The sequence below is a fragment of the Hyaena hyaena genome, unplaced genomic scaffold, assembly GCF_003009895.1.
Source record: "Hyaena hyaena isolate Hyena2069 unplaced genomic scaffold, ASM300989v1 scaffold_530, whole genome shotgun sequence".
Lineage (NCBI taxonomy): Eukaryota > Metazoa > Chordata > Mammalia > Carnivora > Hyaenidae > Hyaena > Hyaena hyaena.
In genome coordinates, this window is record NW_024081163.1 from 892,239 (window position 1) to 907,210 (window position 14,972).

The following is a 14,972-nucleotide window of genomic DNA, read 5'->3' on the forward strand; positions in this document are numbered from 1 at the left end:
TCTCTCCCTCTCTCTGCCCTTTCTCTGCTCATGTGCATGCTCTTAAAAGTAATAAAGGAAGGAAGGATGGAAGGAAGGAAGGAAAGATGGAAGGAAACAAGGAAGTGAGGGAGGGAAAGGAAGGAAGGAAGGAAGGAAGGAAGGAAGGAAGGAAGGAAGGAAGGAAGGAAGGAAGAAGAAAGAAAAGAGAAAGAAGAAAGAGAAAAGAAAAAAAGAAAAGGTGTAGATTACTTCCATTTTCTGTTAGATGTAGTATATATGTTAATAAATAAAGATAGCAAATATATTTTATTTCAGGAGACACTGTTTATCAATTTTCGTCAAATGGTGTCTGTTTCTAAGCAAAACAAAACAAAACTCTCCATTTTATCACAGTCTTTTTGGGAGAGGTGATCTAGAAAGCTTCCCTTAAGCATATTTTCAGGTTTATAAATTCTCACGTGTTTGAACCCTAGGTATGGATATGAGTTTGTTTTCTTTTACCCTTCGTAAAAAGTTAGGACCTCTTCAAAGCAAGATATAAGTACAGACGAGCAGCACGCAAAACAAGATGCTACTAGAGCATTTACAAAAATCTACTAGCTGTATTAGCAAGTTTCTGAGAGTGTCTTTGATGTGTCCTGAATGAAAATTCATCACAAATAAAACAGAATCAGTGTGTCCAAAAAAATGTATTTTGCCTGTTTAGAGGAAAATTGCTGCCTGTAAAGCTCTATAGAATCTGTTGTCTCGTTTCTCTTCTACTTTCCATTTGTCTCCTGTTTCTTAGTAGAAAAGAATTATTAAAAATAGATTAACAAAAATATTTTATAATAATAATAACAAGTTTAAACTTTGGAAGGAATTCACTAATGAGCCTATATATTGTAGAGGATGTAGGTGATCTTTTGACTGTTTTCTAAAAAGCACAAATTAATTCAAGGCTTAGTCTCAGACATAACTCTACATTTCTTTATTTTGTTACTACAAATCATATCCTAAACAATTTTTTTCCATATATACTTAATGGTTCTGCGTAGTTCAACAATATCCACTACATAATTTACTGGAAACTATCAGTTGGTGATTGCAGTAATCACATGACACTTTTTAACAGGTATAGAAAAAGAACCCTAAAATTCACAGGGAACTATTGAAGACCCTGAGTAGCTAAAGGAAAAATGAGCAAGAAGACCAAAGCTGGTGGCATCATACTTATTGATTTCAAAATATATTACACAGCTACAGTAATCAAAATAGTATGGTACTAGCATAAACACAAACAGACCAATGAAAGAGAAGAGAGACCAGAAATAAAGACATTTTCAGCCTGTATGATTAATGAATCTTTGACTAGGGTGCCAACAATACATAATAGGTATAGGTATTGGAAAATTGGAGAGCCACAGGCAGAAGAATGAATCTGGACCCTTATCGTATACCATACACAAAAATTGACTCAAAATGGATTAAAGACTTAAATATAAGACTCAAAACATTAAAACTCCTGAAAGCAAACATAAGGAAAAATTGAATTTGACGATGGTTTCTTAGATGTGACACCAAAAACGTAGACAACAAAAGCAAAAACATAGGCAAAAAAAGCAAAAATAGACAATTGGGACTACATCAAACTTAAAATCTTCTACACAGCAAAGGAGACAGTCAACAAAATGAAAATAAAACTTATGGAAAGGAAGAAAATATTTGCAAATCATGTATCTGATAAAGGTTTAATGTCCAAAATTTATAATAGCAATACGAAAAAAAACACACAAACAAAACAAAGAACCCCCAATAACCCAATTAAAAAATGGTTAAAGAACTGAATAGATATTTCTTAAAAGAAGACATACAAATGACTAGTGGGTATGTTTTAAGGTACTGAACATCACTAGTCATCAGGGAAATGCAAATCATAACCACAATGAGCTATTGCTTCACACCTGTTAGGATGGTAATAATAATAAATAAATAAAAGCAAATACAAAAGAAAATAAGTGTTGACAAGAATGTGATGAAAAGAGATCCCTTGTGCATTGGTGGTGAGAATGTAAACTAGTGCAGCCACTATGGCACTATGGAAAATAGTGTGGAAGTTTCTCAAAAAATAAAAAAAATAGAAGTACAGCCATTCCACTTCTGGGGGTATATCCAAAAGAATTATATCAGCATCTCAAAGAAGTATATGTACTCTCCTAGACACTGCAGTATTATTCACAGTAGTTGAGACATGGAAGCAACCTAAATGTCCATTGACAAATGGATAAAGAAAATCTGGTATGTACATGCAATGGAATATGATCTGGGCCTACAGAATTGGAGATCCCAACATTTGTGACAATGTGCATGAACCCAGAGGACATGCTAAATGAAGTAAGGTAGACAGGAAGTACAAATACTACATGATACAACTTATGTGCAGAATCTGAAATAGTCAAACTTATAGAAGCAGAGAGTAGAATGGTAGTTGCTAAAGGACTAGGGAAAATTGAAAATGAGGAGGTATTGTCAAAGTTCAGTTATGTAAAATGAATAAATCCTACAGATCTACTGTACTGCATAGTACCGTGCTCGCTTCGGCAGCACATATACTAAAATTGTACTGCATAGTACCTATAGTAAACAATACTGAATTTTATACTTAAAATTTGCTAAGAGACTAGAACTTATGTTAAGAACTTATGTTCTGGGGTGCCTGGGTGGCTCAGTAGGTTAAGTGTCTAACTTGATTTTGGCTCAGGTCACGATTGCATGGTTCGTGGGTTTGAACCCCCCACGTTGGACTCTGTGCTGACAGCTCGGAGCCTGGAGCTTGCTTCAGATTCTCTGCCTGACTCTGTCTGCCCCTCCCCTGCTTTGTCTCTGTCTCTCAAAAATGAATAAACATTAAAAAAAGATTAAAAACTAAAAAAACAAGAACTTATGTTCTTATGACACACACAAAATGATAATACAGAGGATGAGTGGAAGCTTTTGGATGTGATGGATATGTTTAGAGCATAGTTTGTGGTGATGGTTTCATGGATGTGTACTTATCTCCAAATTCATCAAGTTGTATACACCAACTGTGTAGAGCTTCTTTGTGTGTCAGTCATACATTAATAAGGTGGTTTTAGAAAGAGAGAGAGGAGTAATTGCTCACGAGCAGGTAGTTTTAAGGACCAGGATAACACCAGAGAATTTTTTTTCTTTTTCTTTTTTTTTTTTTTTTTTTTTTTAGTTTATTTATTTATTTTTGAGAGAGGGGGAGAGAAGGGCAGAGAGAGGGAGACAGAGAATCCCAAGCAGGCTCCACACTGCCAGCACCAAACTCAACATGGGCCTCCAACCCAGACCTGAGCCGAAAGCAAGAGGTGGATGCTTAACTGAGTGAACTACCCTTTTCACAACACCAGATAAATTTTACAGATATCATAGCTTTGTTTAATTTATATGAACTTTTTATTATCTGTTAAATTTGTCACTGTTCACATAGACTTACAATTTAGCACATAAATGCATAATAATGTGTTGTACATTGTTACTATTTACGTTAGTGTAGAACTGAACAATGTTTTATCACTGGACCATGTATTCTGAACCATAAATGGAAACACATGCTCTAATACATGGTTTCACAATGAAACAGAATATTTTAAATAAAAGTATCCTCGCCACTCACTATTACCTATGACCTCAAATTGATTATTGTTAGATTTTACTCATACTGTTTCCAGTGAACAACAGCCAATTTATTCTTGTTAGCCTCAGATGGTGAAAGGCATGTCAAACATGCAAAGTGTTTTTTATTTACCTGGCACATGGCAGACATTCAATAAATGTTTCCCTTTCTTCTATGAATATCTATGTCATCCATGATTATTCCTGTATAGTTGATATGCTGGTCAAAGTGCGGTAGGGGAATCTAAGCCATGTGTATTTTGGGAGCATATGAAGATATTCCAAGGGTCACATTTTGACACAATAACATCCTTCAGTCTCAGCTCAAATACATTTTCTCTTCAGACAGGCCTTCTGTCCAGTCTATCTTTAGAAAAAGTCTTCTCCCAGTTTTTCCCTTTTACATTATACTTTTTATTTCCCTCATAGTACTTATTTCAAGCCATAATCATCCTGCTTATCTGCTTACTTATTAACTATTTAATTGTGATCTTCTAGGTAAGACTTTCCCTAACAACTTCATCTAAAACTGCATGTGCACACATGTATATCATATACACATGAGCATGCACGCGCGCACACACACACACACACACACACACATTCCCTGTCATTTTCCTCTCTTTATTTTCCTTACAATTTATTACTTTTGCTAATTCATCTTGTTTATTTCCTGCCTAACCCCTAGAATAGATTTTTCCTGGGGACAGAGATTTTACCTATTTCATTCCCTATTCTTTTCCCAGCACTTAGAACAGAGCCTGGCTATGGTAGGTGCTCAATAAGTATTTGTTGGAAGAATGAGCTGATAATTATAGCAGAACATAAGTTCCATGAGAGTAAGAATTCCACCTGCCTTGTTCATGGCTGTTTATATAGTGTGTAGCACAATCCCTCCCTTAAAATAGGAACTTAAAAGATATTTGTTGAATAAACAAGTGAAAAGAATTATCTGCTGAGGAGTAGTGAGGAGAGAACCTTTGTGACTACTTTGTGTATTGGAAGAGCTGACAGAAGGCTAGTGTTGCTAAGCTCTCAAAGCAAGCACCATATAAATGAGATAGGAAAAGAGGATGGAAGCTAAATCTGTCTGCACCTTATAGGCCATGTTAAGAATTCTAGGTTTTTATCTTAAGAGCAATGGGTAACTACTTAAGGTGTTTTAATGAATGAGACCAATAGGGATATGGATGTGGAGAAAATCACAGAATTTCTAAGACACATTGTGTTTTAGGAAACAAATGTAATTCTGTAATCTGGGGAAACCATATTGGAAAACTGAAGACTTACAAAGTGGTCCATGTGCTCCTCCCTCCCTTTCTCTCTTCCCCTCGAAAGCACATTCTACACAATACTAAAGTGACTCCGCCACTGCTGATACTCCCCCATAGCAATGCCCTTGCTTTTCTAGGTAAATGTAAATTTGTTCTTTTTATACTGGAGGGTACTGCACTATAACTCAGATGAAATGAATGAAAATGTATACATACAGAAATTCTTTTTAAAAGTTGTTTGGCAAGCATAGAATTAAAATATAGGATGATATGAATTATTTATATTTAAACATTTTTTTAATGTTTTATTTATTTCCGAGAGAGTGGGAGTGCAAGCAGGGGAATGAGAGAGGGACAGAGGATCCAAAGCAGCCTCTGAACTGATAACTGTGAGCCTTAGTCAGGCTCACTAACCATGAGATCATGACCTAAGCCAAAGTCAGACACTCAACTGACTGAGCCACCCAGGTGCCCCTAAATTATTGTTATTAACATGTTAATTAATAACCATAAGAATACCATCAAGCTATATCTGCCTGAAGCTTAGCTATTTGCGAACAGGGTAGCCTGCTAAATATAAGATAGTTGAGTTGTCTAATCAGGGTATCCTCACCCTGGAGAGTACTTAATAAACCCTGACATATTTTGTCTGTCAGACTCAAGTTTTTAATGTTTTCATGCTTACTCCCTTTTGTTTATTATTTTATCACCACCAATTAGCTAAGATTCAAGTCATTGCTTTCTACTTGAGAATCATTCTAATAAAAAGAGTTTATTAGTCTTTTTAGGGAATTGTTGGCTACCTACCCAATTATTTTTTAAGAGATGCAGATAACTTGGGGAAGGATGATAGTGAAATACTTAGAAGTACATATAAGGGAAGTTTAAAGAAATAGAGTTTGAGTAGCCTATAAAAAAGAAAGCTAAATGTTGGACTTAAAACTGTCTTCAAGCTTTTGGAACATTTATTATACTTTGATTGTTGGTAACAAATTGTTCTTCTTCCCTATCAAGAGCATTAAAAAACACAGTCATCTTCATTTTTACAGCTGGAAGATTGTAGATTAGGTAGTAGGAAGAATTTGAAGTTATTAAATATTAGAATGTTGCATTGAGGGAGTTTGTAGAACCACTTTCCTTGAAGATTTTAAGGTGGTGTAAATATTCTACAGTGTGGTTTGATATGGCAATACAATTCATGGAATTATTTTAGCACCTCAATATTCTTTTGTAGTCCAAACATAAATACTTAAGAAAAAGTTGATTTTGTTTTTTAGTTTTCCTTAAAAGTTAACCCCAAATTTTAGGTCCGTAATCACTGGTAATCTTAAAGATCAGGTATTTTTACTTGGCATTTTCTTCTTATTAAAAAAGAAAGAAAGAAAGAAAAATGTTTATTGTATTTACTTTGAGAGGGTGATGTCATAGGGTCAGAGAAAGAGGGAGAGAGAATCCTACGCAGTCTCCTCACTGTCAGCATGGAGCTTGATCCTGAACCTTGAGATCATGACCTGAGACAAAATCAAGAGTTGGATGCTTAACCAACTGAGCCACCCAGGCAGCCTACTTTGTGTTTGCTTCTTAGAGGTAGTTTTGTAAACTATTTAATCATTTTTTTAGCCTCTTCAAATTGATAATTATTTAACTTGCATTTCTAGATTAGTTCTTTGTTTTATATATATATATATATATTTGTATGCATATATACAACAAAAATATGTCTTTCTAGGATCTCTTGCTTTTAAATTACCCACACAACAGGATTAACCTATTTAAAGCTAAAATAGGGTACATTATTCTCTTTCTTCAGACGGCTACTAAACACCTGGAGCCAGGCCACGGGGTCACCATATGTTGGTTTTCAATTTTCCTTTGTGTGATACCATGATAAGTAATCTTTATAATCATTGATGCTCCTTCCTGACCTCTTCAGGCTCTGCTCTACCCTTTGGCGGTCAGGATCCTTTATTGCAAACAGCTGTTGAGAGATGTTACTGTTAGGGTAATGAGGACAAAGAAAATGTTTCATATTCAGAACCAAACACCCAAGACGGCATAGGGTTTAGGGCTTCCCAGGGGCAGGAAATGTGTGTAGCTTTCTTCTGTGAAATTAACAATTGTTTAAAAAAGTTAGAAACAAGACCAGCTAGCAATAAAGAGGCCATTTTATTTTTCTGTACCATTTTACTTCCTTAATGATATAATAATTATAAAATGGTATGGTAATTTTATAGTATCTCTTTTTCCCTATGTAAACTGATAATTTTAATTTTCCCAGGTAAATCATAGAGCTCCTTTTCACATTTTTAAGTATCATTTAACAGTTACAATTATGAAAATATTTTTTGTATTGAAAGGGTTTTTGGCTATAAAATAATCAATTATTCTACTCTGATCAATAGAGATCTAGTTCATTTTTTTACAAAGTTGTTTCCTGAATATCAAATACATTATTTTAATTAATAATTACTTTAAAATCTAACCTTTATATGTATTTTATTAAGATTTATATTTGCTACTTTTTATTATTGTTAATGGTTGAAAACAGTATCATTCATTTGAAAAATCAAATAGACTAGAAGTTTGGGAATTGATATTAAAATTTTAAATAAGTAAAAATATTTTAAATTTCCTGTCTCATGGAAGATCATGGAATCCTTTTGACGACTATGGCTATAGTATCTTTTAAAAATCCAAATACAAGGTTTTATTAGATTCAGAAGTTCCAATAATAATAATAAAGATGTATAAGTTGACAGCTAGTGAATGTTTATGTTATGTATTAGTACATTATAGTCTTTATTTGGAGATCACTTCTTTTAAAATACAGGCAAAGGATAAGAGGGTATTATGAACGTTGAGTGATGCAAGTAAACATTTTCTAATTGACCAGTCACTTTATTCAACTGTGGTACGTTGGAGAGAAATGGGAAAGTAGTTTAGTTGTGTGGAGATATTTTAGGCATTAATACAGATGGAGATGATTTGAATCTGATTTATTTTGAATTGAAGCAAATTGCTAAATCTTTCTGAACCTAAATTTTCTCACACTTTCTGAGAAATTGTAGTGATGGTTGAGTGAGATACAAATATAAATATGCGTAGCATGGTTGACCCTCTGCCCTTAAAAAGTTAATGAAAATAAATAAATAAATAAATGAAGTTAGTGTTCATTCCTTTTTTTGCCCCCTGCCTACAACATTGCTACTAAGAGTCCTAAACTGTAAGCTACAGTATCTTCAATAATGAGAGATTCAGTTTTATTTCATCATTGTTCAGCTCTGACTTCTGGAATAATTTTCTATACATTGAACTCAAATCTCTCCCCTTGGTTTTTATCCACTTATTCAAATGACTTCTAAGTTGGCATGCGTATTTTTTTTAAGATTGCTTATTTTGAGAAAGAGAGAGAGAGAGATCCAGTGAGGGAGGGACAGAGAGAGAGGGGAACAGAAGATTGGAAACAGTCTCTGTACTGACAGTAGAGAGCCTGATGTGGGGCTCGAACTCACAAAGCCAAAGTCAGATGCTTACCTGGCTGAGTCACCCAGGCACCCTGGCATGCATATTTTATCTCCAATTTATATGACTGGCTTTTTAATGTCCAGGAAAAGGGTTTCAGTTTCAAAAACATGACAAATAGCAAATACAATCACTTCTCCAGATATAAAAGCAGAAAATGTTGGAGAAATAAAATGAACAAAGCATAATTAAATATCATTTATTTAGCTACAGCATGTGTTTCTGTGATGAGAATACACATAGGAAAATTGACAGATGGTGGAATGATGCCAGTATAATGTATAAGTCTTGTTTGTTCATATGTGATTGTTTCCTAGTGCATTAATGACAGGAAGCTCAGGTAAGCTTTCTCACAAAGAAAAAATTTGTAGTAATTATATATAGTCTCATAGGAGAAAAACAGCTCCAAACTAAGGTCTTTATTGTCCACAGTAGATAGCTTAGTGGCTCCACTCCCAAAACTCTAAACAAATCTATAAAAATCACAAGGGCAAATGAAGAACCTATAAATATATATCCCTTTGTGTTATTTTTTAAAAATGACTGATAAAGAAGCTATAACTTGAATCTTATTCTTAGGTTTTATGAAAATGGTTTCTGTTGGAGACAGATACCGTCAAAGACCTACGTCTTTAAGGAGAAAACATCACAAGTCACAGGGTTTAAGGCTACAAAGGATCAGCTGATTGGTCTGCTGGGATGAAATGGCAGCTGAGATTTAAGAATTCCAAAGTTTTCATCAGAACTGTTGATGCTTTTGTTTTTTTTTCTGGCTACAAAATTACCTAGATTTTCAGTGCTCTACTCCAACCATATTTTCCCCATATACCCTGTTTTCTTCATAAGTAGTTTTGCATAAGGCAAAGGTTTTCACAGAATGCATTTATTACATTTCAGTTTGTATATATCAGAAAGTTTGTATATATCAGAACCAAAATAGAAAGGTAAAGGTGTACCAAAATTGAAGAGGTGTTTTATTTTGAGTGCCAAGCTGGTGAGCTGGTGTTTTCTGTGTTAGGATAGGAGACATCATCTTGGGCATGACTGAAGGGTCATTTATACTATGAAGAAATAGGTAAATGGAAATGATGAGTAAGCTTGTCTGCCCTTTGCTTTGGATGGGGGAAAATAGCTTACATGAGATATTGAAGCTCTAGGCTTGTGCCTCACATAATAACAGAGTATGACTGTACAGCCTACCTATGCAATGTTGACCAAATCGATCAACATGAAAACTAATGAAACGAAAAACAACTGAAACTTTGAAGTGTATAATAGAGACACATGCACAAAACTACACTTCTACAGTTCAGGAAACATGGGGTATTCCAAGAAAAAACAATATTCCCTGAAGATAAGCTTGAATAGAAAATAGCAAACACCATGAGGAAACAATCCATCATGAAGTGAAAGATTAGCACCCCAATAGAAAAATATATGGTGAATATGAAAAGAATTTAAGAGACATGGGGGTTAGAATGACAATATCCAGTGTAAGTTGAATAGAAGTTCCAGAAGAAGGAATGGGGAAGTATATATTAAAAAAGATAATAACTAATAACTTTTTTAGAATCAAAGAAACATATGAATTTAAAGCATGAACCCGAAGCTGATAAATAAAAGACACAATGGTGAAACTGCACTATAGCAAAGACAAACTCTTGAAAGCAACTAGAGAATATCACAAACAGTTACTAAGACTGAGAAACAATTTTTCATCAGCTTCCATAGTGTCTCAATGACAATGAACTTAACACCTTTGAATGCTGAGATAAGATAAATGTTAGCTTAGAATTCTATATTCAATTAAAATATCATTTTATTTATCTTTTTTCTTAAATATTTTTTAATATTTATTTCTGAGAGAGAGAAAGAGAGAGAGAGACAGAGAGAGAGAGAGAGTCCGAAGACAGGCTCCAGGCTCTGAGCTAGCTGTCAGCACAGAGCCCGACACGGGGCTTGAACCCATGAACTGGGGGATCGTGACCTGAGCTGAAGTCGGCCGCCCAACCGATTGAGCCACACAGGCACCCCAAAATATCATTTTTAAAATGAAGGTTAAATAAATATATTTTGAGAACATTGAGAACAAGTCTCCCTTGCTAAATTAACACTTAAAGGATTCATGTCAAGAAGAAAGAAATTGAATTCAGAAGATAGCAGTAGGACATAAGAGACAATTAATTGATAAATATATTGATTTGTTGAAGAAATATTGATTATCAAGTTTTGGGCAATGAATGTTTCAAAAGCTTTTAGACTTTTGTACACAAAGAAATTTTCTCCTTGAAAATTAGCAAATGTACACAGGGATACCAACTTTTAATTTTGCCAACATTTTGTAAAGACTGCCATTAAAACCCATACCTTGCCCTCAGGAAACTCACAGTCTTTTGTAGCACCTAAAAAGTAAAAGGAATAAAACTAATAAATAAGAAGAGTTCATTAAGATAAAAAGATTAGTTTCATGAAAAATCTTACCACAATGACATCATTCTTTTAATTTCATCACAGAGTATAAAAAACTCCATAGAATAGTATCAGTCTATAGCATTTGAGCTACTGCCTGCCTTAAACTCAAAGGCAAGCGCAGAGACCCACATTTCTCCTAGAGAGTCTTCCCAAAATAAATTGTAGGATTAGAGAAGGGAATAATTCTAACAGGTAATGGTTCATTAGTTTATAGAAATCATGAGAGTAATCATAATAAATCTTAACTTCTTCCATAAAAGATTATGAGTATGTGAAAGAGAACTATGTTCTAGAGCTAAGTTGGTGGGTAGCCAAAAAAAAATCATCAATCTCTCTTAAAACTATGCTCTATCATATATTTTATGTAGGGATATTAATCCATTTACTATGATGGCTTTTTTTGTTTTTTAAAAAGTTTTTTATTTGAGCAGTTGCTACACCCAACGTGGGGCTTGAACTCCTGACCCTGAGATCCAGAGTCACATGCTCCACTGACTGAGCCAGCCAGGCAATCCCTACTATGATGGCTGTTATACAAATTCCCCAAGAGCCAAGAAATTTTAGAAAACATTTAACTTAATAGTGAACAAGCTTGGAACCTACCTAAGGGCGCTTATTTAGTAACTGATATGCCTATTCATATACCTATGCAAATAAATATATGCATTCATGTTCTGGGATCCAGCAGTTTAGGGAAGGCTATTTCTGAACATATGAAATGTTCTCCTATTCTTTCATGAAGTATGCCTCTTGCTATCTTGACATGAAATAAAATTTTCTTAGTTTTTATATTTCGAGTGAGTAATTTTTTTTATCTTAGGAAATATTAATGGAGATATCACAATCCTTATTACCCAAGTTGACATTCTAGATAAGAGATCTGTCTGAAAACTCTTCAGAGCCTTTTCAGAGACTAATTTAACACCTTGTAAGTATTTCCTATGCATAGATTTACAGTTGCACACTTTAAACAGTAATTTGTGGAAAGTTAATGCCGTAGCAAAATTCAAATACCCATGAACCCACCAGGTAATAAAATCCTGTTAGCAGTGGGAATCTACCTTTCAAAATGTGTCATTCTGTATAGAATAAGGCTCTGTCAAAGGGCTGTACTGTGAATCCTTGAGATTAAAGTTTTGGAAATAGTCAGCACTTGCCATTTTAGGTAGAGATTTTCAAGGCACTTTTGGAAAATAGGGTTTCTGTAAGTCGACTGTCTAGTATGTTTTCCTAATAGATGCTATGAACATTGTCCTTTTCAATGATAGGTTTCTCATTCACAGTTCTGTCTAAACTTAGGCTTCTTTTACTTCCGTCCAAAGTAAGATTTAGACTTAATAAAAATCATAAAAGATCAGAAGTATGTATAGTCCAGGGTTATGGATTTTTTTTGTTATTTTTTTAGTGTTTTAATTTATTTTGAGAAAGATTGTGGCAAGCATGGTGGGGGCAGAGAGAGGGAGGGACAGAGGATCAGAAATGGGCACTATGCTGACAGCAGAGGCTTGAAATCACTAAGAATTGTGAGATCGTGACCTGAGCAGAAGTTGGACGCATCACTGACTGAGACACCCAGATGCCCTTCTTTGTAATCTTAATACATTTTTCTTTCAATGCTTCTGTGTTTTTGTGAACACATTTTTCTTTGAATATGGGTATTTTTATGCATAGGACAGTATTTTAAAGCCCTAAAATGTGAGTTCTACTGCTTTTCTAATATTAAACTAAAATAGTATAATTAACAACATATGTTAAGAAACTGTCTTCTATAGAAAAGGAATACTAAAATAGTATAAATAACCTTCTCATTAAACAGGAACTTAAGGTGAGAAAGAAAGTAGAGTTTGTAATACACTCAATTGTAAGAACAGAAAAATTATCTTTATATAGTGATCCACAGTACATGTTGTTTTTATTTTTTTAATGTTTTAACTCTCTTCTAGTTTAGTAGTTCTCCAAATAGAATTTAAAGTAGATAAATAAAGAAAAATGACATTTAAGTAGATATATAAAGTAAGTAAAGTAGATATAGATAAGATTTATTCGAAAGGAATTCTAATAGAAATCATATGTCTCCTTTTGTGCCCAAAGGAGGAGGAACCCAAAGAGATCCCTTCAATATGCTATACCTGTGGGGCATTTCTTCTTGTAGGAATGGTGAATCAGCAAATTAAATACATTACTGTTTTATTTCTGAGTTGTGTTTATGTGACATAGTTTTTTATAATTATGTTTTGAGAGTGAAAAGAGCAGTTGGAGAGTAATAGCATTCAAATGAATGTTATACGTAAATTTATCTTTGCACTCCAGATTAATATATTTTATTATATATATATTATACTAAATGGTTCTAGTTTAACTTAAACACTTTTTAAAAAATTATTTATTTATTTATTTATTTATTTATTTATTTATTTATTTACTGGAGAAAGCTAGAGAGAGCATGAATGTGAGCATGGGAGGAACAGAATGAGAGAGAATCTCAAGCAGGTTCCCAGCTGTCACCGCAGAGCCCAATGTGGAGCTCCATCTCACGAATCTTGACATTATAACTGAGCCAAAATTAAGTCAGTCACTTAACCAGTTGAGCCACCCAGGTGCCCATAAACACTCGTAATATCAGTAATGGTGCTAGTTTTAATAACAAATAAAAAGAAACTGAGGGTTTTTTGAGTATTTTTCTTCAAAGTAGGTTTTTTTTTTTTTTCCTGTTAGTTATAACAGTTCACCCAGAGATATGTTGGGCACCTTACTTTAAGATTTGACATATTGGGTTACCTAGATAGTTCAGTCTTTGTTAAGCATCCAACTTCAGCTCAGGTCATGATCTCGTGGGTCATGAGTTTGAGCCCCACATCAGGCTCTATGCTGTCAGCACAGAGCCTCCTTTGAATCCTCTGTCTCTCTCTCTCTGCCCCTCCCTGGCTCACACTCTCTCTCTCCTTCTCTCAAAAATAATTAAATATTAATAAAATAAGTAAATAAAACTAAAATTGACAGATCAATATAGTATGAACAAAACAAAGTATTTTATATATTTTGCCAATATTAGAATAAGTTTTGTAATTCTCTCATGCTAAGGTAGAATAATAAGAGATCATAATAAAGAAAATAAGATAGCTCCAAACAGCATCTGAAATATGTCACTTATGAAGATGACACATAAACAGCAGCATTTGTTTGAAACCACATTTCCCTTTCATGCAGGTGGGCTACACTGAGGAACTGCAAATAACATTTTTAGATTAGAAATTACACCCTGCCCATGCCCAGGGTCTCTTTTTTTCTATTTAAAACGGTCTTTATTTGGGGTGCCTTGGTTCCTTAGTCCATTAAATATCCAACTCTTGATTTCTGCTCAAGTCATGATCTTGCAATTGTTGGGGTTGATCCCCACCTTGGGCTCTGTGCTGACATGGCAGAACCTACTTGGGATTCTCTCCTGCCCTCTCTCTCTGCCCCTCCCCTGCTCTCTCTCTCCTCTCTCTCTCAAAATAAATAAACATTTTTAAAAAAATAAAATAAAATGGCCTTTATTTGAATACTATAGTAGGTCAAGGAAGTCATCTACCTGGCAACACTTTATTAATAATTGGTAAGTTGTGGTATTGTATATTTCTGAGAGTAATAAACATATTTCCTTTCTACATAGTCATCCCTTCTCCCTACTCTTCTATAGTAGTGAAATTTCTTTTTTTTTTTATAAGAATTTTTTAAAAAGATTTTCTCATTCACTGGGTGTTATATGGAAACCAACTTGACAATAAATTATTTTAAAAAAAGATTTTCTTATTAAGGAATATCTACACCAAACGTGGGGCTCAAACCTGCAACCCCGAGATCAAGAATCACATGTTCTACCAACTGAGCCAGCCAGACACCCCAGTATATTAGTGACAATTCTGCACATCTACTAAAATAAGAATTATAAAGAAAAATGTTTAAATGATTCCAAAATGGATAACATCTTCCATAAGAACATCCTCCAACATCTTGTACTTCAACAGCAGAAAAACACATGAGATGTCTTTTTAAAGTAATGCTGAGCATACATAGGTATAT

The 14,972-nt window shown here is 34.2% G+C and overlaps 1 protein-coding gene across 1 annotated transcript in view; it reads left to right on the top strand.

Moving 5' to 3' along the window:
- The window catches only part of ADAMTS6 (ADAM metallopeptidase with thrombospondin type 1 motif 6), a 131,067-nt gene that overhangs the window by 8,871 nt on the left and 107,224 nt on the right, over positions 1 to 14,972 (top strand). The window lies entirely within an intron of this gene.